The 24,951-nt window shown below is 38.9% G+C and overlaps 1 pseudogene; it reads left to right on the top strand.

Moving 5' to 3' along the window:
* Positions 1-21,288: 21,288 nt before the first annotated feature.
* Positions 21,289-21,540, top strand: LOC119473196 (annotated as a pseudogene).
* The last annotated feature ends 3,411 nt before the right edge of the window (positions 21,541-24,951 follow it).

Genomic DNA, 24,951 nt, shown 5'->3' with positions numbered 1-24,951 from the left:
TTAACCAAGAATATTAAGCAAAGGTTATCTTTCAAAAATGAAGGAGAAAGTAAAATATTCCCAGATAAACAAAAACTAAAATAATTCATCACTAGCAGACATGCCATATAAGAAATACAAATCACTCCAATAACTAAAATCAGAAATGATAAAGGCCATCATTAGGATGTTTAAAGAAATAAAAAGATTATAAGAAAATACTACAAACAATTGTGTACTAACAAATTAAGTAACCTAGGTGAGGTAGCCAAATTCCTAGAAAGATGCAAACTACCAAAACTGACTCAAGAAGAAACTGAATATCTAAATAGAGCTATAACAAGTAAAGAGATTGAATTAGTAATCCAAAAACTTCTCACAAAAAGCCCATGCTCAAGTGACTTCAATGATGAATTCTAATGAATATTTTAGAAAGACAAGAACACTCATAACCTTTTCTGAAAAAGTAGAAGAGAAAGGAACATTTCCCAACTAATTCTATGGAGGCCATATCACCATAATACTAATCAGATAAAGACATCAAAAGAGAAATAAAACACACACAGACTAATATATCTTATGAATATAGATAGAAAAATTCTCAACAGAAGTGTAGCAAGCCAAATTAAACAACATATAAAATGGATTATACACCATGACTAAGTGAGATTATCCTAGGAATGTAAGGTTGGCTCAATATAAGAAATCTATCAATGTAATATACTATATTGGTAGAATTAAAGGTAAACCCACATAATCATCTCAATAGATTTTCTTAAAGCAATTGATGAAATCACTTTCAGCACCACAAGAAACTAAGCATAGAAGAGAATTTTCTTGACCCAGTAAAGGTCATCTGTAAAAAACCTCTAGCTAACATCATGCTTAGTGGTGAAAGAAAGTTCAGGAACAAGACAAGGATGTCTACTCTCACCACTTCTAATTAACATTGTATTGAAGGTTCTAGCCAGAGCAGCTAAGCAGAAAGAAAGAAAGAAAAGGTACATATACATATATCCCATCAGCAAAGACTTGGAAGCTTAGTGGTTCAAAGGATTTAAGAAAATCTCTGTCTAATATTAGGTGACTGCTAATCAGACCAGACAGAGACTTCAATGGCTGCACATAAAAAAGAATACAGACTTGACAGATTACAAAGGAAGAAGTAAAATCATTTCTATTTGCAGATGACATAATCTCATATATATATAATCCCAAGGAAAATCTATAAAAAACTATGAGAATCTAGTAAACAAGCATAGTAAGGTTGCATAATACAAGATCAATATATGAAAATGAATTTTATTTCTATAAAAAAGCAATTAACAATCAAAAATACAATCAAGAAAACAACTGTTTGCAAAAGCATAAAAGAAAACCTCAGAAATAATATTTTTTAAAGTAGACGACTTGTACACTGAAAATCTACAAAAGATCATTGAAAGAAATTAAGGAAGACCTAAATAAATGGGAAGACATCTGATGTTCATGAATCAGAAGACTTACTTGTGTTAAGATGGCAATATTTCACAAACTAAAACACACATTCAACTTAATCCTTCTCAAAATCTCAGCTACATTTTTCAGAAGTTGACAAGCGAATCCTAAAATTTATATGAGAACTCAAAGGAAACACAATAACCAAAACAACCTTGAAAAAGATGAACAAAAGCATAGGACTTAGGCTTATCAGTTTCAAAACTTATTACAAAACTGCAATGATTAAGACTATGTAGTACTGGCATAAGCACAGACACAAAGATCAACAAAACAGAGCTAGATTCAGGAATAAACTCTTACATTTATAGGTCAAATGATTTTTCAGCAAAGATGTCAAGAAAACTTAATGAAGAAACAGTAGTTTTTTCAACAAACGGTGCTGGGACAACTAAATATCCATATGCAAAAGAATAAATTTGAGGCCATACTTCACATCATATGCAAAAATTCATAGACCTAAATATAAGGAGTAAAACTATAAAGGTCAACCAAAGACCTCAATATAAGGGATAAAACTATAAAAGTCTTAGAAGAAAGCATAAGAGTAAATCTTCATGACATTGAGTTAGGCAATGGTTTCTTAGATTTGTGACCCAAAAGTATCTGAGCCAAGTCTTAACCAATTTAGAAAGTATATTTTGCAAAGGTTAAGGATGTACCCGTGACACAGCCTCAGGAGGTCCTGATGGCATGTGCTCAAGGTGGTCAGGTACAGGTTGCTTTTTACATTTTAGGGAGACATACTACACCAATCAATACATAAGATATACATTGTTTTGATCTAGAAAGGCGGGACAACTTGAAGTGTGGCTTCCAGGTCATAGGTAGATTTAAAGATTTTCTGATTGGCAATTGGTTGAAAGGGTTAAATTATTATCTAAAGACCTGAAATCAATAGAATGGAATGTCTGGGTTAAGATAAGAGGTTGTGGAGACCAAAGTTTCATCATGTAGACAAAATCTCCAGGTAGAAGACTTCAAAGAGAATAGTTTGTAAATGTTTCTTATAAGACTTAAGGTCTGTGTTGATGTTAATGCTGAAATGCTTTTTCTGAATTCCAAAAGGGAAGAGGATCTAATGAGGCATGTCTGTCTCTCCTTTCCCATCATGGCCTGAACCAGTTTTGCAGGTTAACTTTGGAATGCCCTTGATCAAGAGGAGGGGTTTGTTTGGATGGTTGAAGGGCTTAAAACTTTATTTTTGGTTTAGAGATTGATATGGTTTGGCTATGTCCCCAGTCAAATTTCATCTTAAATTATAGCCCCCATAATTCTGTTGTGTTGCCAGAAGGACCCAGTGGGAGATAATTGAATCACGGGGGTAATTTCCCACATACTGTTCTCGTGGTAGTAAGTCTCACAAGATCTGATGGTTCTATAAAGGAAAACCCCTTTCACTTGGTTCTCACTCCTCTTGTCTGCTGCCAGGTGAGATGTGACTTTTACCTTTTGCCATGATTGTTAAGTCCTCTCTAGCCACATGGAACTGTGAGTCCCATAAACCTCTTCCTATTGTAAATTGTCCAGTCTCAGGTACCTCTCTCTCTCTCTCTCTTTTTTTTTTTAATACAGAGTCTAGCTCTGTCACCCAGGCTGGAGTGCAGTGCCATGATCTTGGTTCACTGCAACCTTTTCCTCCTGGGTTCAAGCTATTCTCCTGCCTCAGCCTCCCAAGTAATTGGGATTATAGGCATGTGCCACCATGCCCAGTTAATTTGTGTGTGTGTGTGTGTGTGTGTGTGTGTGTGTGTGTGTGTATTTTTAGTTGAGACAGGGTTTCACCATGTAGGCCAGGCTGGTCTTGAAATCCTGACCTCAAGTAATTCACCCACCTTGGCCCCCCAAAGTGCTGGGATTACAGGTGCAAGCCACCATGCCAGGCTATGGGTATGTCTTTATCAGTGGCATGAAAAAGGACTAATACACATATATAACACCAAATGTACAAGCAACAAAAGAAAAAGTAGATAAATTGCATTTCATAGAAATTAAAAACCCCATTTCTAAGGACACAATCAATAAAACAAAATGACAACCCACAGAGTGGGAAAAATATATTTGCAAATCATACATGTGATAAAACACTGAATATACAATGCAGAATATATAAAGAACTCTTAGAGATCAACAATAAAAAGACAACTCAATTAAGAAATAAACAATTTGATAGATATTTCTTCAAATATTTCCAAATGGCCAATGAGTACATTAAAAAATGCTCATCATTAGTCATTAGGGAAATACAAATAAAAATCACAATGTGATACCACTTGACACCCACAAGAGAGAACAGCAAGCCAGTCCTCATTCTCCTAAAAGGTATGACTTTTCACTCTATTCCTCACCAAGGCCATCACTTCCCACTGCTCCACATTTTCCCCTGTCTCTCCTCTATTTTCCCATCCCTAATGATAGAAATGACCCAGGCAGCTGACCCAAATTGAAACGGGAGAGTTTCCTGATCCCCCTCATAGGACATGCAACAGGAATGTGGCTCACCTGTTCAGTTGCCACCACTGCTCAAACCCCTGATGGGAAGGGGAACACACAGACCAGAAGGTGCAGGAGCCAGGGCAAGTGCTTTAGGCTCCAGCCCCATGGTAGTGTCTAGGGGTAGGTGCCTACAGCCCCAGTGTAACAATGTTCTTTTAGCCTTGTCATCCACAGATGGCATAAGCGTTAACCAGCTCAATGGACCCTTTGCCTTTTTGCAAGGGCAAAGGGCCAGTGTGAGGTTTCTGTACCCCAAGCTCTTGCCCAGCATCCCAGAAGAATCAGGTCACACATGGGCCTGAAGGATGAATGCAGGGTTTTCTTGAGTGATGGAGGTGGCTCTCAGCAGGGTGGATGGGGAGCTGGGAGGGGGATAGAGTGGGAAGATTATCTTCCCCTGGAGTTTGGTCATCCAGCAGCCAAACTACCTCCAGCCAAACTCCTCTTGGCGTTCAGATGTTCCTTCTCTTCTCTCTCTGCTATGCTGTATATCTGCTTGTCTCCTAACTGCTCATCTGCTTCTGAAGCCTGGGGTTCAGGGTTTATATGGGTATAGGATGAGGAGGCACATGGTGAGCCAAAAGGCAACTTTTGGGGCATGAAAACAGAAATGCCTGTTCCCACTTAGGGCCATGAGTCTCCAGGCTTGAGGGTTGGAACTTTACTGGGGAACCACCTCTTCTACCCACTACCTCCCTGTCTTCTGTCCATATCAAAATCACCTTCTCTCCTCCACAACAGAAATCAGGGTTTTCTCCTCCTCCTTTCCAGACTGATCTCTGCAGCAAGTATTTTTGTCTCCAGAAGTTCTATTCTCATTGCCTGGCCAAATAGCTAAAGGAACATCACCCACCAGCTGTTAGAACTGTGGAGAAGGATGGGAAAACATGTCCCTCATCACCAAACAGGAAAGCCAATGAACCTTCCCCCCGAAAACATATTATACACACCTCAGCCATTTAGGTGTAGGATGTGCTTGAGTGGATAGTCTAGCAGTCCTAACAACCATCAAGGATACATAAAAAATGAAAACTATACTCCTACTTTCAAACAACCAGTTCATAAATGAATGTTTGGATCAGGCCCATTCTTCTGTTTTTCACTCAAAGTTTTTTGTTGTTGTTGTTTTTTGTTTTTTTGGTATCTAACCTTGTATTCTTGTTGTCAATCAAATCGATGCTGCATTCCTCCAGAAATCCATGAGTATGTTTTGAAAACTTTGCTCCTGTGACCTGGGACTTTGGCTAGAAAGAGTCACCATAGCACAAGAGGAAGAATGGAGCAGGGGTTTTCCTGAGGGTGTGGCAATAGCAATGACTCATGCTACTTCCCTGTTCTAACCATTTCCATTAGCGGGGTGGGGGAAAGTCACAGTCAGACCTGGGGAAAGCCGTCTTTATTTAGAGGGTGCTCCGATCGTAGTGATGGCTTTTTGTTTTCTTTTTGCCACAATGCAAAGCAGGAAAATAAAAATACACAGCAAGATAGCAAGAGTTTAGAACTCTACCTATAGGACAGCCAAAAAAAAAAAAGTCATCTATAAAAGAATGCAACATACACTAAAATTAGTTCTCTAGTATGTGCAAAAAAGAAAGTCAAATTCAGCACATTTCTTTTTGTGTAGTCAGGTACTAAATGACTCTTGCAGCATATGAAGTGGATAAAGAAAACAGAGTCAAAGAAGAAGAAAGGAGAGAGAGGAGTGCAAAGAGGAAAATAAGTGTGAACATAAATTAGCATTTCAGCGTGGGTAGTCTAGATACTATCTCAGTTCCCCAAACAATGTTTGCTTTGTGATTTCATTGCATGACTCTTTCAGATGTTTTGTCTCTGAATGGCTAGAAGTCAAAAGTTCTAGACGCTAACTCTGTAAAAGCAAAGCACTCAAGACCTCTTGAAGTCTTTCCACTTATAAAAGGGGAATAAATGAGAGTTTTATACCTTATAAGCCTTTTAAAGCATTTCACAGAAATTAAACATCAGTGATTATCTAAAGCTACATATAACTTTTCAAACTGAGGAGAAGGAAGCCAAGTTATTGAGGAAACCGTAGCCAAAGAAGGACTGCTGTTTAGTTCCCTGAATCCCACTTTTGAAATACTATAATTGAAATCATTCAATGAAACTTGTTTGCTTAAATTTTTTTTCTTTATTGAAAAGAGGGACTGGGCATAAGGAAGGCATGAAGTGCTATTTCGCAAACTAGCATAATTATATCCACTGTATATGGTATTATGAAAATTAAATTTAAGAAATTATAGAAAAAGCACCTAGCACAGTGTCTGGCAGCTGTTAAGGGATCGATAAGACTCAGGTGTCACAGTTTTTATTATTATTGCTCTTACTATCATTGTGATTATTATAGAGGGGAATCTGTGAGTTATAAGGAGATTGCTGGTAGTTGGACAACTGACCCAAATCCTTCCAAATGCTGATACTGTATTTCATGGACTATGCACAGAAAATAGAATGACGGTTCCATTTTCATGTCAAATTAGTTGACACCATGCCCTCAAAAGAACCTTGATTTTTATGTTATTATCCAAAATGAATTTCATTCCCAAACTCCTGAATGTGAATATCTGTGACCTGTAGGAGATGAAAATATATGCCTGTTTGGCATAAGGATTATTTTGAGCTGATTATTTTGAGAAGCTGCAGACACAGGAGAAGCTCTGAAAACAGAGTAAAAGATACTCTTTTGTAAGGAAAATTTATATCCGTAAAGGAAATCTCCATTTGTAAGTGTCCTCTCTGTACCAGGATGAGAAGGATGACTATCATCAGAGACTTAGTAGAGAAGGCACCAACTTAGATCTGCGTAACAAACTTTACCCTTGCTTACTGTGTTTTCCTGGGCATAACTGGCCTTCCCTCACCCTTCTTTGTTTCGTGGAAGATAGGATTTAAGCCTGAATTCAAACCCACGTCTTTGGGATTAGCTTATTTCTCCAAGTTTCTCGCAGGTACATAGAAGATATACATGATATGAAACGTCTGTTTTTCCTCGTTAAGCTGTCTTTTGTTACAGGGGTCTGCCCCAGCTAAAAGATATGCAGAGTAGAGAGAAATATTTTCCCCCTACAGACCCCAATACATAATTTTATTCACTAATTTCTGAATCTTGATTTATTTATTATTGAAAAGGTGTCAGATGAACCAAAATCACCCTAGTAAAGAAAGAACACGTAGAGAAAAAAGGTGAAAGACCATCTACCTTGTCCATCTGGGTTATCTGTGCCTTTGTTTACCTCTGACTGGACTATTTCACAACTCTTTAGACACAGAAGTTACCTTGGAGAAAATTGATTGGAATGCAAATAATCTCTGTCCACGAAAATGCAAATTGGGTTTACTTGGATATTGACCAGTTTTGTCAGCTTTGCATTATTTGTAAATTTATTTCACATTCCTTATTCGACTATAAATGTGTGGTTCTCTTTTGAACTCCTTGCAACATCTAGTCATCACCTCATTAATTCTGAGTTAAATAAAATCTTTGACACGTTTATTTTATATTGTATAAAAGTTGTAATTTTATCCTCATTTAAAATGTGTTCTTTAATGAATATAAACAGCAAACTTACGTGATTCGTTGAGGAACACATCTGACAGGCATTGTCAAAAAATCAGTCAATCAAAGATGGCTGTGTAAGCTTGCTGAGTAAAGAACAGAGTCCTGGGCATTTTTGAATCGCTTTTTCTGTTCAGCAAAAACCAACTTGCAAGGGTAGGCGCGATGGCTCACGTCTGTAGTCTCAGAATTCGGGAGGCTGAGGTAGGCGGATTGCTTCAGCTCAGGAGTTCAAGACCAGCTGGGGAACACGGTGAAACCCCGCCTCTACCAAAAATACAAAATAAAAATAAAAATTAGCCGGGTGTGGTGGTGCACGCCTGTCGTCCCAGGTACTCAGGAGGCTGAGGTGGAAGTATCACTTGAACCCGGGAGGCAGAGGTTGCAGTAGGCTGAGAATGCACCACTGTACTCCAGCCTAGGCAACAAAATGAGACCTCGTCCCAAACAAACAAACAAAAAACAAAAAAAAGCCTGCAAAGCTTCTAAAGCAACCTGTCGTTCCCAGTAGCTACTCCAGTTTACTGGTGGTGAATCCATAGGGGTCTTCAGCAACTCAATTCTTGCCTCCTCAGAAGAAAGAATTCGACTGAGGGACATAAAGCAGAAAAAAAGACCAAGGCAAGTTTCAGCACCGGAGTGGAAGTTTATTTCAACTTTAAAACAGGAAAAAAAGTTCACTTGGAAGAAAACTAAGAGGGCTGAAGGTCAAAAAGAGATCGTTTAACCTTGATCCTACGGCTTTGCAGGCTGGCCTCTTTCCCATAATTCCTCTCTTAGGGTGGGCTTCCCGCATGCGCAGTGCCCTCCCTACGTCTGGGAATTGAGCTCACAGTGAGTTTAAGAAGTTGTACAGATGCCCCTCTGATCCTTCCTTCCCTTTTTTTCTGGTGGAGTGTCCCCGCAAGATCATACTCTGCCAACATGTCTCTTAGTACACACGCCTAGGAGCTGCTTCCCCTTGGCATCTGCATTCAATTAACACTTTAATGTTAACAGCTGTGGATCATCAGGAGATTGCCTCTCCCTGGCTCTGGCTGCTAAATTATCATCGCTAGAGAGGCAGTGTGATAATTGTCAAACCATCACTGGACACTCCTAGTGGGTGGTGGGCAGAGCCTTCTCCTGCCCAGCCCATGCCTATCTAACTACCTGTAACAATCGAAATAAGTTGCTAACAGATCATAGGTAAGCATTAACCAAAAGGAAAGTAAGATCTGTCTAGAGGGCTTCTTGGAGAGATTTGTGAAGAAGATTTCATTTAAAAGAGGATGGTATATTAGTTCACTTCATTAGAGTGTATGCAAGGCAAACTTTTCAATGTGTTTATTAAAAATTGGCTAATGTCTTTTGAGAAAGCAAAATATTGAAAAATGTTTTATTTTTAGTTTTTAGTTTTATAATTGTATTTTAAAAATCATAGGAACACAACCGTTTAGCAACTTTTCTCTAGAGAGTATGTTGTTAAAATTTTAGGCCTTTCTTTTTACTGAATTTAATCTTATGTAATTACAGACTTGAGTATTTTATAGCTATAATACATTTCTAGTTATGAAACATTTTATGTAATTGAAATAATTATGTGGGAGGAATTTAGTCAACTCAACTGTATAACCATTCATATAGTTTATAGAATTATAAAAAAGTTTTAAACACATTTCTATGTGAATGTGTAGTGTTTTTTGCAAAAATAACACCAAACTACAATCATGTAAGTAGCTGAAGGTTTTAATTATTTAATGAAGACTTAATTATTTTATTTAACTTCATAAATAATGACCATCTAATGAAAATGACTAATGATGTTAGTGTTACCAAATATAAGAATTTGTGTTTGTCGGTTGGGTGCGGTGGCTCACACCTGTAATTCCAGCACTTTAGGAGGCTGAGGCAGGCAGATCACCGGGTTTCAGGAGCTTGAAACCAGCCTGACAAACATGGAGAAACCCCATCTCTACTAAAAATACAAAATTAGCAGGGTGTGGTGACGCATACCTGTAATCCCAGCTACTTGGGAGGTTGAGGCAGGAGAATCACTTGAACATGGGAAGCAGAGTTTGTGGTGAGAGATTGCACCATTGCCCTCTAATCTGGGCAAGAAGAGTGAAGCTCCATCTCAAAAAAAAAAAGAATTTGTGTTTGTAATTAATGTGATCAATGTGAAACATTTAATAAAAGATTACAGAAACCGAATGAGAGCTTATTAGGATGAAATTCATGTGTTTTTAAGACTATTAATATTTCTTTTACTTGTGAATCTGTTTCATGCATTACCTGTTATGAACCTTATTAGAAAATGAGATCATTTTCATCAATCATCACTCAAGCGTCATCTCCTTCCAAAGCCACCCTTGATATCTACAGGACAGAATTAGTTGTTCCCTCCTGTCTGTTCCCACAGTGTACCTGCCATAAGTGCACCATAATTGTTGTTTATCTGTGAGTACCTATCTACAGGTGTGGTAAATGGAAACAGTATAGATGTTGAAGTCAAACCAGGTTTGAATTTCAAAATAACCAATTGCTAGTTGAGTGATCATAGATGAGCAAATCAACATTGTGAAATTCAGCAAGGTGCACATTAAAATCATAGTAGTGTATACCATAGTATTATAGTATTGTTATGAAGATTAAGAGAAATAACATATGTTGCCACCTGGCACACAGTAGGTGCCCAACTTTATTATATAAATATGTCCCCCTCTTCTTAGATTACCGATAAGCTATTTGTATCTGTTTTATTCTATGCTTACTATATAATGCTAAACATATAACAGAAGAGAAAGGCAAAAATCACAAATGCTGTAGACGTTATAATATTTCCCATACCATCGCATCTTGTTTTGATAAGTCATCATTAGTTTTCACTTTTCCCTCAACTTTGCTAGACACGCTGTTTTGACATCAGTGTTTGAAAAAATGCAAACATTGAGCAATGTATGACCCTTGCAAAATGCTCCTGGTGTTTTGTCTTCACTATTTCCAGAGAAAGACTAATGTTCAAGCCTAATTAACTAGGTAAGGACAAAACGTTTGCTCAGGCAGAAAGATCTAGTTCAGCTTGTTCACAAAGTGTGGCCAAGGTGAAGGGGGCAGGGTGCCCAGGAGACTGAGGCTTTGGAACATGTGGAGTCACCAGGCCTTGCCCAACCCTCTCACCACCCTTTCACACTCTGGCCAAACCGGATGCCAGCCAGTCTCTGATCCTGCCACGATCTCACCTTTACATTTGAGGCTTCTCCTACCAGAACTACATCTCTTCACGTTTTGTCTGGTGATCTTTGCAACTCAACTCAGTTCCTATCTTTTCCGGAAAATATTTCCCAAAATATTTACCTTCCTCCAATAGCTCCATTCCATCCCTGAAAGAAAATAAATAAATAAATAAAAACAAACAGAAGCAATCTCTTACAGCCCTGCTTCTTCTCATTTAGGGTTAATATAATATAGGATATATAATCAAATTTGAATTTTAATAAGCAATGAATAATTTTTACTATTAGTATCTCCCAAATATTCCATGAGACATATATGTACTATTTGTTGCTTATCTGAAATTCGAATTTCACTGGGTATCCTGTATTTTTCTGTACTAAATCTGGCAACCCTATTCTCTTGTCTTGTGTGATAGTACTGTATTATGTCACGCGTCTTGTGTTACACCATTATTTACAAGTATTACTAGACTACAGGTTGTCCGAGGCCAGGAGCAGTGTTCAGTTTTTTGGTTTCACCACACCTCTACCTCACCTTTCCCTACTGTCCCCTTACCGAATACTCAGCACAGTGCCTTAAATGTTGAGAGTACAGGAATCAAGTCCTCATTCATTCTTTCATTCCTTCTTTCATGCAGCAAATATCTACCAAGTCTGTTGTTTCTGGGGCTGTGACTTCAAACAAGACACAGCCATTGTCATCAAGGAGCTCCCGGCTTATTCAGGAAAACAGACATGTTGGAAAGCAATTTCAATCAGTGTCATGAGTTCTACAGTAGGGTGACATGAGAACACAGGGGAAAGGCACCAAGCCCAGCCTTTAGGGATTAAAGGAGACTTCTGGGGAGGAAGTAACAGCAAGGCTGAGACCTAAGAGTTAACAGGAGTTATTAATAATAAGGTGATGGTAGAGAGTGAAGACATTTCACACAGAAGAATAGTGGCAAAAAAACACACTTGAAATAAGAGAAGATGTGGCATTAATATTTGATTCATTAATCAAATCTTCTTTTTAGCTCAAGCTTGTTCTGACTCATGTTTGCAATGCCCTTGAGGCCTCAAGCCTCTTCACAGTTTTTTCTCAAGGAATTTAGCGATGACAGTTCATAGTTCCCTTTTGCCACACCCACCTTCTCTGAGCTCTAGGCTGGTTTTCCCCCTCTTCCTTGGTGTAGCCTAAATACTTCAAGAATTTAGAGCTCAATGTGACCAGCTGTCTCGACCCACCTCACCCTTCTCCCTTTCAGTCTCACTCTATTTCATCCAGTATTCTTCTGATTTTTTTCCCCTCTGTTTACTCCTTCCGACTCCTGTTGCCCCACTGAGGCTGATGTCTATGACCATAGCTGCTTTCTGATCCACTTTTGGGTAATTCCACTCACTCAGCCTTCTACATTTCCTACATAGCCAAACCATATTCCACATCGTAGCGCTGATGGCATTCATAGGATTCCAACTTTAAAAGTGCAATCACATGAGAAAATAAATCACATCTCTGACAAGAGGAACTTAAAGTATAGGAAGAAATTATCAGGCAAAATCCACTTAATAAAGCTGCTTCTAAACCAATGTCCTGCCAGGTGAGGTGGCTCATTCCTGTAATCTCAGCATTTTGGGAGGCCAGGGTGGGTGGACCACCTGAGGTCAGGAGTTCGAGACCAGCCTGACCAATATGGTGAAAACCCATCTCTAATAAAAATACAAAATAATAGCTGGGCATGGTGGCAGGCGCCTGGAATCCTAGCTACTCGGGAAGCTGAGGCAGAAGAATCGCTTAAACCTGGGAGGCGAAGGTTACAGTGAGCCAAAATCACATCATTGCACTCCAGCTGGGGCAACAAGAGTGAAACTCTGCCTCAAAAAATAAAAAGTAAAACTAAAATTACTACTATATACTTTGTAGTAATCAGCCATTTGTAGTCATCTTTGCAGTCCTAACCTATGCCTAGCACAAAGCACTCAGTGAACTGTTGATGCAAAGAATTTATATCTAATTAAATCTTTCTAATTAAATTTTGTTCTAATTAATCTTAAGTTATGGCCAGGTATAGAATTAAACAAATGATGACCAGTAGTTAACTTTCTGTACCAAGTGTGAAACCAGAAATTGTTTGTCACAATAGGATATCTGTGATACCTTAATTTCATGTGTCAACTTGACTGGGCTATGGGGGTCCCCAGGTATTCGGTCAAACGTTATTCTGGGTGTTTCTTTGCAGCGTTGTTGAGTGAGATTGGCATTTAAACAGATAGACTGAATAAAGCAGATTGTCCTTTCCAGTGCAGGCAGGCCTCATCCAATCATTTGAAGGCCTGAATAAAAAAAAAAAAATGACTGTCCCCTAGGTATCTTTGCTGCCTGGCTACCTTCAAACTGGGACATCAGCTCCTCCTAGGTCTTGAGCCTGCCAGTCTGGGTCTCTAGCCAAGCTTGCTGACTCACCTGCAGATCTTTGAACTTGCCTACTTTCATAATCATGGAAGGCAGTTTCTCACATGTAATTCCATTCATTCATCCTTCTGCATTTCCTACATAACCAAACCATATTTCATATAGGAAATACACACATACACACATATATATTCTATTGATTTTGTTTCTCTGGAGAACCCTGACACTGATAATAGAGTATTTCAGAAATAAAGCAATCAGAAAGTACTTTGATTAGAATGCATGCCTTTACTTTGCCTTATAAGCCTTTTATGATCCAGATATATGCCATCTCCCTTGGTAATTAGTTCATCTGTGCTACATGTGGATTACTTAATTCTTACAGATCATTTTTTCATATTCAATGTCAAGGACCTTTGAAGAATACTCTCAATTTATTGATACTAATCCATTGCCTGCAAATAGCCACAAAAATGTTCACCACACACTTACAGAGGACTAGGAAGCTTTGTAAGATCTGGAGTTGTATTAGGGTGAGACAGAAAACAGGGAAAAGGGCTATGTGTGCTGATATTCAGCAATAAAAATAAAAATAAAACCCTAAGTTAAAGGCAATTAATACTTTCTCATCAGACCCTGTTATGTTTCATAGTATTGTACACAAAGTTTTGGAAAAAAAAAAAAAACAGAAGAGTTGGGAACTTGGGTGGGGAAGAGAGAAAGTAAGAGTTTTGTAAGGATTTCAAAGACAGTAAAATATTAAATGTATAGTGTTGAGCAGCATCTGCAACCTAGCTGTGCTACCTGTGCAGTTACACAGAGTCCTGCACTCAGGAGGACCCTGAATTGGCCTTAAAGGTCTGTCACTATTTTGAGATTCTTAATATTTTTGAAACAAGGGACCCAAATTTTTCACATTGCACTGGGCCCTACAAATTATGTAGTTGGTCTTGCTGCTAAGTAAAGCTTTCTTAAGTTTAGTAACCAATTAAAAGTCAGAAGTAAATGTTTATTCAACTTTCCTCCTAATGATTAGTTTGATGTCCTGACAATAGCAAACCAAACTGAGGCTCCAAACTCCCATGCTCTCCCTGCACATGGAAAGAACAGCAGGCAAGAAACAGCTGAGCAATAACCATCAAGAGCTATGGACGAGTGGTTCTTGTGCAGAACTTGAGAAGAGATGCAGGTTCCTATCATCAGTTCCTGTAAGAGCTTGGATAGCTGCCTCTGAATTCAAGGACTAGACGGCTGATATTACAGCAACATCTACCCCTAGCCAGTGAAAGGCTTGAAAGTTCCCAAACTAGGAACTGAGGAAGGTAATTGGGCACTATGGTCAAAGCTTTTCTTTATCATCCTTCACCTTTGACTCTGTCTAGTAAAAGAAAAAGGAAATGCCAATAATTTGGGAGTTTATTACTTGCTGTACAAAAGTAATCACCATTACTTTCATTCCAGGGATTAAGGTAGACCAAATATCCTATTTCCATGTTGTGCACGCACATGCGTGCGTGCACACACACACACACAAATCATATAAACACAAACATATATCAATGGACAAAGTGCTATTTATAGAGATACTGTATTTAAAATAATCTGGATAGATAGTAAAAATGAAGGAATTTGGAAATGATTAGTATCTTTCATAAACTTTCATCTGGTAGGACAGAGGAAGGCACTATATTCAATGTGATAAATGAAGGACCCAAGCTGCTAAAATGACAATACTCTTGATCAGCTCCTGAAATAAAATGCTGCATCAACATCATTGCTGACTCACAACTGCCCTCAATGACTTCAAATCCTCTCCTGCAGCAAAGTCTGGTAGCTGCACTCCTAAACATTTGACCCCATATACTTTCCATCTTCCATACTAGGTTCCAGACAGTAGTATTAGTCAGTATTTTCCAGAGAAACAAAACCAATAGAGAGAGAAGTGATCAATGATTGATAGATAGATATTGATATATAATAAGGAATTGACTCATGAGATTATGAAGGCTGACAAGTACCAAAATCATCAGCCAGCAAGCAGGAGACCCAGAAGAGCCATGGTGTAGTTCCCATCCAAAGACTGGCAGGCTCAAGACCCAGGAAGAGATCAGTATTTTAGTTCGAGACTGAAGACAAGAAAGAGCCCATGTCCCAAGGTCAAGGCAGTCAGGCAGGAGGAGCTCTCTCTTACTCATAGGATGCTTTGAAGAATACATAGGAGGGTCAATCTTTTGTTCTTTTCTGGTGTTCAGTAGATTGGATGAAGCCCACCCATATTAGGATGGAAAATATGCTTTACTCAGTCTGCCAATTCAATTGTTAATCTCATCCAACAATACTCTCACAGACACATGTAGAATATTGTTTGACCAAATATCTGGGCACCCTGTGACCCAGTCAAGTTGATACATAAAATTAATCATTGCAAGCATATAACTGAAAGCATCTTGTGTCAGCTTCCAGGACAGCCAGCCAACCAACTGTCTCAGCCCCTTCTTTGTTCCTTCCTCCTCTGGCTGCCTGGAACATGTAAGCTGCCATCCTGAACCATGAGATTGAGGAACATTGCTCGATAATGGCAGAGAAGTTTGAGGCCCTGGAGGTTTTATGGAGAAGAGCCTTGAGAAAAGGAAACTTCCACCTTGTTTAAGCCACTGTTATTTGGCAGTTTTCTGTCCTTCACAAGTAATTCTAATCCTAACTGATGTACCTCCGTTTCCCTCCCACTGCACACAACAGGATGGAATTACAGACTGGACAACAAATTAGATAAAATACAACCAGAAAGGGAGAAAATTGTGAAAAGCCCACCAACTCTACAGAGAGGGTAATTGGTATCCTCACAGTAATATCTGCACAGCCTTTCACAATATTACTACATTTCTTTCCAAAAATAATCTTAAGAAGCAGAGAGGGCTGATGTTGTCATTCTCATTTTTCTCTCTGAGTAATCTATGATTGCCCCTGCTTAGATGGTGATTTGGTTTTAATTGATTCTTTATTTAAGCTAAGCAAAACTATTATCAACTAAATAATAGCTTATTAAATACAATGCTATCACTTTGCAGACATTTATAGAGAGCTTTAAAACATCTTTATAAATATAAATTTAGTTTTAAAGCAAGATTATGAGGTAACAGTAAAATTTTGCTTTAACATGGTAGACACCAAAATGACTTTTTAAAATTTAAACCGCTTTTCAATGGAAACCTATGGTTACAACAGAACAGAATATTGGGCCTGTTCTTTGTTGTGATGGTTTTTAAATAAAGCAAGGAGACAATATTATTGTTGTCACAATGCATGTTAGTATTAAGTCTCAGGAGAAATCCTAAAGCTGTGAGAACTATTTAACTTTTTTTTAGTCCAGTGTTTTTCTAACTTCTTTGACTATGAAACAGTGTCCTTCACAAGTAATTCTAATCCTAACTGATGTAGTTAGTTAGTTACTTAGTTACTTAGTTAGTTTGGGAATACTTAACTTTTCAAACATTGGTGTTGAAAGAACAAGGTTTCAGAAATACTATACAATATTCAAATTCTAATTCTAGTATGTTTAGTGAGAAGGAAGTGCCCTTAGAAACACCTGAATTTATAAAAATACAGGACTCCCAGTTAAAATTGAATTTCAAATGAAAAAAAACTCTTTAAATATAAGTATATCCCCTGCAATATTTGGGATATACTTATACTAAAAGAAAAAAGTATTGTTTATCTAATTTCTGAAATTCAATTTTAACTGGGTGCCTGTATTTTCCCTAGCAACCCTACTGTCTTAGTACATTTTGTCTTGCTATAACAGAATACATGAGACTGGGTAATTTACAAAGGAAAGAAGTGTATTTAGTCTATGGTTCTGCAGGCTGGGAAGCTCAAAACTATGACCATGGCTTCTGGTGAGGGCTTTCTTCTGTGTCATAATGTGGCAGGGCAGAGAAGGTCAAAGGGGAAGCAGACAAGTGAGAAGAGAAAGGACCAAACAGGAACAGAAATCTTGCTTTATAATAACTCACACTCAAGGGAACTAATCCATTCCAACAAGAACTATTGCAGTCTCACAAGAGCAAGAACTCACTACCTAAAAAACTGCATTATTCATAAGGCCATGTCTCTGGCCCAAACACCACCCACTAGGCCCCACCTCTTACCACCACCATATTAATGATCAAATTTCAACATGAGTTTTGGTGGGGACCAACAAACCATATCCATAGGACCTACCTTTGATCCATTCCTAGGGAAGAACTGGTCCTTCTGCTGGTCCTTCTGATTCAGATTTCCAGACATCTAATGGGGCTTTACCACCAGGCAAGGTCTCATGACTAAAATCACAGGCCTGGGCATCCTGTTTTCTTTTCTGAAGCATGTCCATCACTTTAGTTTGTCAGCAGTCTGTGCCTGACACTGTCCATGTTCCCCTGCAGTTCCACTCGCTAGCCTTTCATCCTGCTCTGTATCCTGGGAGACTGGCTGTATGGACCCCAGCAACCAGGTTCCTTTTTCCTCTGGTTTCTAGTTGGGCTTGGCCAGTGGGAGCCACCAGGAGAGGACAGAAGGACAGAAGGAGAAAGAGATTTTCTGTTAAGCCCTAGGTTGACTGTGGCCTGGCTGCTACACCAAAATGCAACTTTGGGAGGAATGTCAATGGTCCTTGGCTTGCCCTTGAAAACCTAGGGAAGACTTTTCTGAAGTCACCACCCCAACAGCCTCATCAACCCTTCTTATTTCCCTTAACTTTTCCTCTAACTTTATAAATAATCCCTTCATTAAGTTTTCTTTTTTTTTTACCCTTTCTTTTTTTAATTTCTTTTTTTTTAGTTCTTATTAAAAATATTATTATTATTATTATTATACTTTAAGTTCTGGGGTACATGTGCAGATCTTGCAGGATTGTTACATAGGTATACACATATCACATTGGTTTGCTGCCTCCATCCCCCTGTCATCTACATTAGGTATTTCTCCTAATGTTATCCCTCCCCAATCTCCCCACCCCCTGCTATCCCTTCCCTAGCTCCCTAACCCCCAACAGACCCCATGTGTGACATTCCCCTCCCTGTGTCCATGTATTTTCATTGTTCCACACCCACTTATGAGTGAGGACATGCTGTGTTTGGTTTTCTGTTCTTGTGTCAGTTTGCTTAGAATGATGGTTTCCAGATTCATCCATGTTCCTGCAAAGGACATGAACTCATCTTTTTTTATGGCTGCATAGTAGTCCATGATGTATATGTGCCACATTTTCTTCATCCAGTCTATCTTTAATGGGCATTTGGGTTGGTTCCAAGTCTTTGCTATTGTAAACAGTGCTGCAATGAACAAAAGTGTGCATGTGTTGTTATAACAGGATGATTTACAATCCTTTGGGTATATACCCAGTAATGGGATTGCTAGGCCAAATGGAATTTCTATTTCTAGATCCTTGAGGAATTGCCACATGTCTTCCACAATGGTTGCGCTAATTTACACTCTCACCAACAACGTAAAAGCATTCTTATTTCTCCACATCCTTTCCAGCATCTGTTGTCTCTGGATGTTTTAATGATTGCCATTCTAACTGGCATGAGACGATATCTCAATGGGGTTTTGATTTGCATTTCTCTAATGACCAGTGATGATGAGCATTTTTTCAGGTTTGTTGACTACATAAATGTCTTCTTTTGAAAAGTGTCTGTTCATATTCTTCACCCACTTTTTGATGGGGTTGTTTATTCTTTTCTTGTAAATTTGTTTTAGTTCTTTGTAGATTTTCACCCCTTCTTAAGTGTTCTCCTCTTTCCTCCCAAGCCCTTGACTGATACAGTGTCAGGCTGAGATACAGGGTAAATGGAGGTTTCCTACTTGAACCGTAATCCTGAATCTCAAACTCACTAGTTTTGCTGAATACTACTACTGGGGGGTTTTCGCAGTTGGCTGATTACAAAGAGATCATTTGTTTCCCATTTCTAGTTAGGTTAAAGATCAACAAAAGCCATTCAGTAGGCTTAAAAGGAATTACTGTTATTACCAGCACTCGTGTTATTTGGAGGTGGGGGTCAGTGTATTTAAGTGCTGTCAATACTCGTCTCTCTGTGCTTTATAGAAAAGGAGATCATATAACCAAATCCATATTTGCCTGCAAATCACAGTGACTCCATGGGGAGCCTTGTGTCTTACTGGGTTTTTTTTATGGGGGAGAGGGGAGGACCTCGAATCTGAGATCTGACCAGCATGTTCATATTGTTAGTTTCCAGAACTCATAAATTCCTAAGCTTTGTCTGGCAAACCAGAGGTTGTCAGAATACTTAGGGTGAGATACAATAACAATTTAAATGATAAACAAAAACGAACAAAAAAGAATCCGTCCTAACTTACCCAGGACCAATTTCTTGCTGTTTTATTCCCCAGCTATTTTTAAATAATCAAATCACTGTAGTATCTACGGCATTTTAGAGATTGCAAGGTCTGTGAGTCATATCCTTATTTACAGGAATGATGGGAAAAAGTCAGCTTGTTCAGCTTTTACTCCATTTATGAGAAGTATGCAGACAATTAAGAAGCTGGGGGAAATGCTGTTTTGTGTACCATTTTACCTTGTCCTAACTCTTTCTCTTTCCCTTTTCAGGACTCAAACCTGACAGAACAGCCACTGCCCAGACATGTTCAGTGACAGATAAAACAGAGTATAACATTTTGCAAATGCAAATTCCTCCTCTTTTGCTGTAGAAAAACTTCATTTCTCCTTCATACACACTGAATCATTCTGCCCATCATGCTGGTCCTAAATGCCTTATTCCAAAAACAGCCAATAAAAAATTTTTAAAAGTCCAACTTGTTAGGGAAAAACTTTGTTTTCCAGCTTGTGTGACTCAGGCCATCAGTTCATGGTCATTGTCATAGCCCCAATCATCTACATTTGTAAGCAACTCCTCTTTTTATCCCTCTCCCTTCAGCACTGCCTGAGAAGTACACACAAACAACTGAACAGGGACATTTTCAAAGAGTTTCAGAGAAAAATGAAAGGATATGATTTTAACACTGTAACTGGAAATAAATTTTTCTTCCAGGAAGCATTTGTTTGTAATTATGAGAAATTAAAGAATATATTCCCAGTGAATTAAAACATAGGCTATTAGTAGAACTGGAATCTAGAAGTTCGTGCTATCAGCTTTGTGAGTGATTTCATTTCTTACTTTGTGCATTTCCCTTTTTATGTTCATGTTTGATGTGAGCTGCATTCCCAGCTCACATTATTCTCATTCTTTAAAAATAACAGGCCAGGTGTAGTGGCTCTTGCCTATAATTCCAGCACTTTGGAAGGCTAAGGTGGGAGGATTTCTTGAGCCAAGGAGTTCGAGACCATCCTGACCCAACAAAGTGAGACCCTTGTCTCTACAAAATATTTTTAAAAATAGCTGGGCCTGATGATGCACGTCTGTAATCTGAGCTATGTGGGAGGATAGCTAGAGCCCAGGAGGTCAAGGCTGCAGAGAACCATGATCACACCACTGCACTCCAGCCTGGGTGACAGAGCAAGACCCTGTCTCAATCAATAGATAGGTAGATAGATAGATAGATAAGAGGGGTGAAAAATATGGTTTTAAGAGTTCTGTTTCAGAATACTCTGCTCCCGGCCAGGCACAGTGGCTAACCGCCTGTAATAACAGCACTTTGGGAGGCTGAGGTGGGCGGATCATGAGGTCAGGAGATCAAGACCATCCTGGCCAACATGGTGAAACCCCATCTCTACTAAAAATACAAAAATTAGGTGGTCATAGTGGCACACACCCGTAGTCCCGGCTGCTCGAGAGACTGAGGCAGGAGAATCACTTGAACCGGGAGGCAGAGGTTGCAGTGAGCTGAGATCTTGCCACTGTACTCCAGCCTGGGGACAGATCGCGACTCCATCTCAGAAAAAAAAAAAAGAATAATACTCTGTTGCCATATGGAGTTCGTCAACTCTAAAGTGGTAAAAAAACAAGATGGATTGTAGACATTTTCATAAAGGCAGGATTGTTTGCTGTTACCAAATTAAACATGTTAATGGTCACAGCGGAGGCCAACTCAATCTGTCTTTTATTCTGCCAGGCTATTTGATGCTGCTGAGGGCTTACCTATTTCCTGAGGAGAAAAATAGTCATTAAAATGACCTTACAAAGACTATGCTTTCAGGGATCATTTCTATAGCTCGCTATTAGAGAAGTTTCTCTTGTGTCTTGCTGGGGGTTTTTTTGTGGTTTTTGTTTGTTTTGGTTTTTTGCCTGAGATCTGGGAAACCACAGGTGGCGCTGCAGCGTTCTATCTGGAGCCTGGTGGAACTGAGTGTTGCTTCACTGCAACTTCCATTTGCCATTGGGAACTGTTCCGCTTTTCCTCTGGGAAAGTAAGAGAGAGAGGATGCAGTCTGAGGATCTTCCCTTCTTGTAATACAAAATAATAACAACCATAGGGGACATGGCAAGTAAAATGTGTATAACTACCCCATCTAAATAACCCTACCATCTTTCTACTATCTATTGATCTAAATATGTATAGTATAAATAACCCTATATAGCACTCTAAGCAACTTAAATTAGGTAACTTAAAAAACTCTTTTTTTTTTTTTTTTTTTTTTTTTTTTTGTAGAGATGACGTTTCACCATATTGGCCAGGCTGGTTTCGAACTCCTGACCTCAAGTGATCCACTCACTGCTCCCCCTCCCCCTCCCAAAGTGCTGGGATTACAGGTGTGAGCTGCTGCACTCAGCCAGAAAACTCTTAAAATATGCTTTCCTAGCAAAAAACATGTTATGCCTGTAATATGCTTTAAATTCTCCAATGGCTTCTCTTTGCTCTTAGGCCAACATTCTTAATATGATCTTCATGTTCTTGCCCTTTTCTACTACCTTACCTTATACTATACTACCTTATACTGTATTCTCCCGACCCCTTCATGTTCAGTCATCCTGGCCTTCGTTCAGGTCTTTGAGCGTGCCACAGGCCCTTTGTACGTGTTTTCACTCGGTTTAGGTTGTCTTCCTCCACTTGCCTTTTTTGCCTCTTAGCTCAGTAGACACTACACTAAGAAGTCATCTCATCCCAGACTCCCTCATCTCAGTAAGATTCCATTTTTAAGGTGCATTCATCAACTATATTTTGTCACATCTCATTTAAGTGGTTATCTTCATTACCTATTACTGCGTAACAAATCACCCCAAACTTAGCAGCCTAAAACCAGTATTATTGCCTCAAAGGTCCTGAGAATTAGGAATCAGGGGCAGTTTAGCGGGGTGGTTCTGGCTCAGAGACTTTCCTGAGGCAGCACTCCAGATACCAGCCAGACTGCAGCCTTTTGAAGTCTTGCCTGGGCTGGCAGATCTGCTTCTAAGATCACTTAGGTGGCTGTTGGCCGAAAGTGTCAGTTCCTTACCCTGTGGGCTTCTCTGGCAGCTGGCTCATCCCAGGGCAAGCGATCCAAGACAGCAGGTGAGAAGGAAGCTCCAATGTCTTTCATGACGGAGACTTAGAAGTCACTTACATGTTGTCACTTCTGCTTGACTGTTAAAAACATGTCTTTAAGTCCAACTCATACTAAAGGGTAGAGAAATTAGGCTCCACCTCTTACGGAAATGTTTTGATATGTTTTAAAACTATCCCACTTGCATCTTAAGATAAATGTCTACCTCCCTTACTAGACCAAGGGTTCCTTGAGAACCCAATAGAACTCCTATTTCTATTGTTCACTTTGGTGTCCCTGGTATCTTCCAGGATGCCTGGCAGAGCATGGACATTCAATAAATATTGCCTATATGAATCAACGAATGAATGAAACTTTGCACTTGAATCCCAGCTCTAAGAACTTTCTACAAATTATACAACATTAGTTTCTGGTTTTGGAGAAAGGGGATAATCACAGCTGCTTCTCAGGTTGTTAAAATAATACAGCCTATACAACGCACCTAGTATACTCTGGCACAAAAGGAGGTCATGGAATGTTCTTTCTGTTCTTCTTCCTTTCCTCAGTCGCACATACAATCCCTCCAAAGCCCCGTGGAGTCTACTTCTCATTATGTCTTTCCCATCCTTCTTAGTCTGTTACTCCCTTTCAGTTGCTGCCACTCTTAGACTTGCCTTGCACACACTTTTCTATTAGCCTTCTAACAATCCCCTGTGCCTCTATTCTCTGCCTAGTGCAATCCATCCCTAAATGTGCTAGGACCACATTATCTTTGTCGGTTTTGCATCTTCTATTGCTGTTGTTCTACCCTGCACTAGCTAAGTGTATAGTACATTTTTGTTGACTTGAATTTCAGTTCCAGATCTCTTTTAGTTCCTTACTTGAACTGAGTTAATCATACACTCAAACCCAGGTACCACGATGAGCTAGAGAAACATGCCCTGCCCATACCAATGGTTATAAATTGTCTAGCTATGTATAACGACATTCTTTTCATGTCTACACATGATAAATTGTCCATAAACAGCAAATTCTTTGGTAGAGCAATTACAGACTATAATGTTACATTTTCTTTTAATTCTATCTCTAAAGCAAGCACCTTCACCCTATACTACAGTTCTAATAACACCATAATACTTCTGTGCTCATTTTTATGCTCTATAATATTGCCATTATTGCTAATAGCAAGAATATTGCAAACATAATTGAAGAATAGAAAATTCTTAAATGGTCTGCATTATGTAGATAATATGCAGTGGTTAAAAAAAAAGATGGCTGGAAATTTGTCAAATTAACAAAAAAAATGATACAGATAATGTAAGAAATTCCATCTTCTGACATGAGAGTTCTCTGACATGCTACAAAACAAGATGATATTTTCATGTTCTAATGAATAAAAATCTGCTTAAAACATATACACCTAGGGAAATGTTTGATTTTGAGTGACAATTATGTATCTTTGGGAAACAGTAAAAATTCAAGCCAACACCAGCAAAGATAAGAAAACTAACAGTGACTCCTTAATGTAATAATAGTTGTGTTCAAATATTTTTACTTGATTAAATTATTTTTATTCTGGTAAAGCAAAGAGATTTTGGAACTATATTTCCCACCTTCCCATTTTCCAGAAGGGACTATGACTGCTTGAATTCTGTAAATATATGCAGCTGTCTTCAGATGAGCAGCGTCCAAAAACTAATCTTTACATTTAAAGATGAGTAACTTACCTTTCTTCCTCCCATTCTGCTGACTTTGGATTTGTATTAACTTAGTGAACAATTCCTCCCTCATATTTGTGTCTACGAGGCTTATACTAAAAAGAGCAGGCGGGTTACTGAAACAGAAGTTTCTTCCAGAACAGTAGAGACTTTCACCTTTGGTCAAATGTTAAAGGTGAATAGGCTCACATAACATGAAAACTTTGAGGTCTATTAAAAAGCTCCATTTCACAAACAAGGAAATTGAAGATTGATATGCATAAGGGCCTCCAAGCTCTGCACCATGTGGCAAAACAACCTGTACCATGCCTCCCGTAACATTTGCCCAAACTGTCCAGAGACTTGTCTATCCCAGGGCATATCAATCTCAGCACTATTGTCACACTGAGGCAGACAACTCTCTGTTGCAGGCGCTGTTCTGCAGGATGGTTAGCAGTATCCTGGACTGGGTCCTCGAGGTACCTTCATGCAGCTGTGCCAACAAAAACTATCTCCAGACATTGTCAAATGTACCCTGGGGGGAAAAATCACCCCTGTTTCAAAACCACTGGTTTATCTGAGGTCATTTTGTTTTAATGAACTATTCCTTTTTTCTGTTTTTTTGGACAAATACCTGAAGACACAAATGAATCACATTCAGTATTGAAGCTCTGAGTTGTTTATAT

Source organism: Cebus imitator, unplaced genomic scaffold (assembly GCF_001604975.1).
Source record: "Cebus imitator isolate Cc_AM_T3 unplaced genomic scaffold, Cebus_imitator-1.0 Scaffold138, whole genome shotgun sequence".
Classification (NCBI taxonomy): Eukaryota; Metazoa; Chordata; class Mammalia; order Primates; family Cebidae; genus Cebus; species Cebus imitator.
The sequence above is the reverse complement of the archived record's forward strand: the minus strand, read 5'-3'. Positions and strand labels throughout refer to the sequence as shown.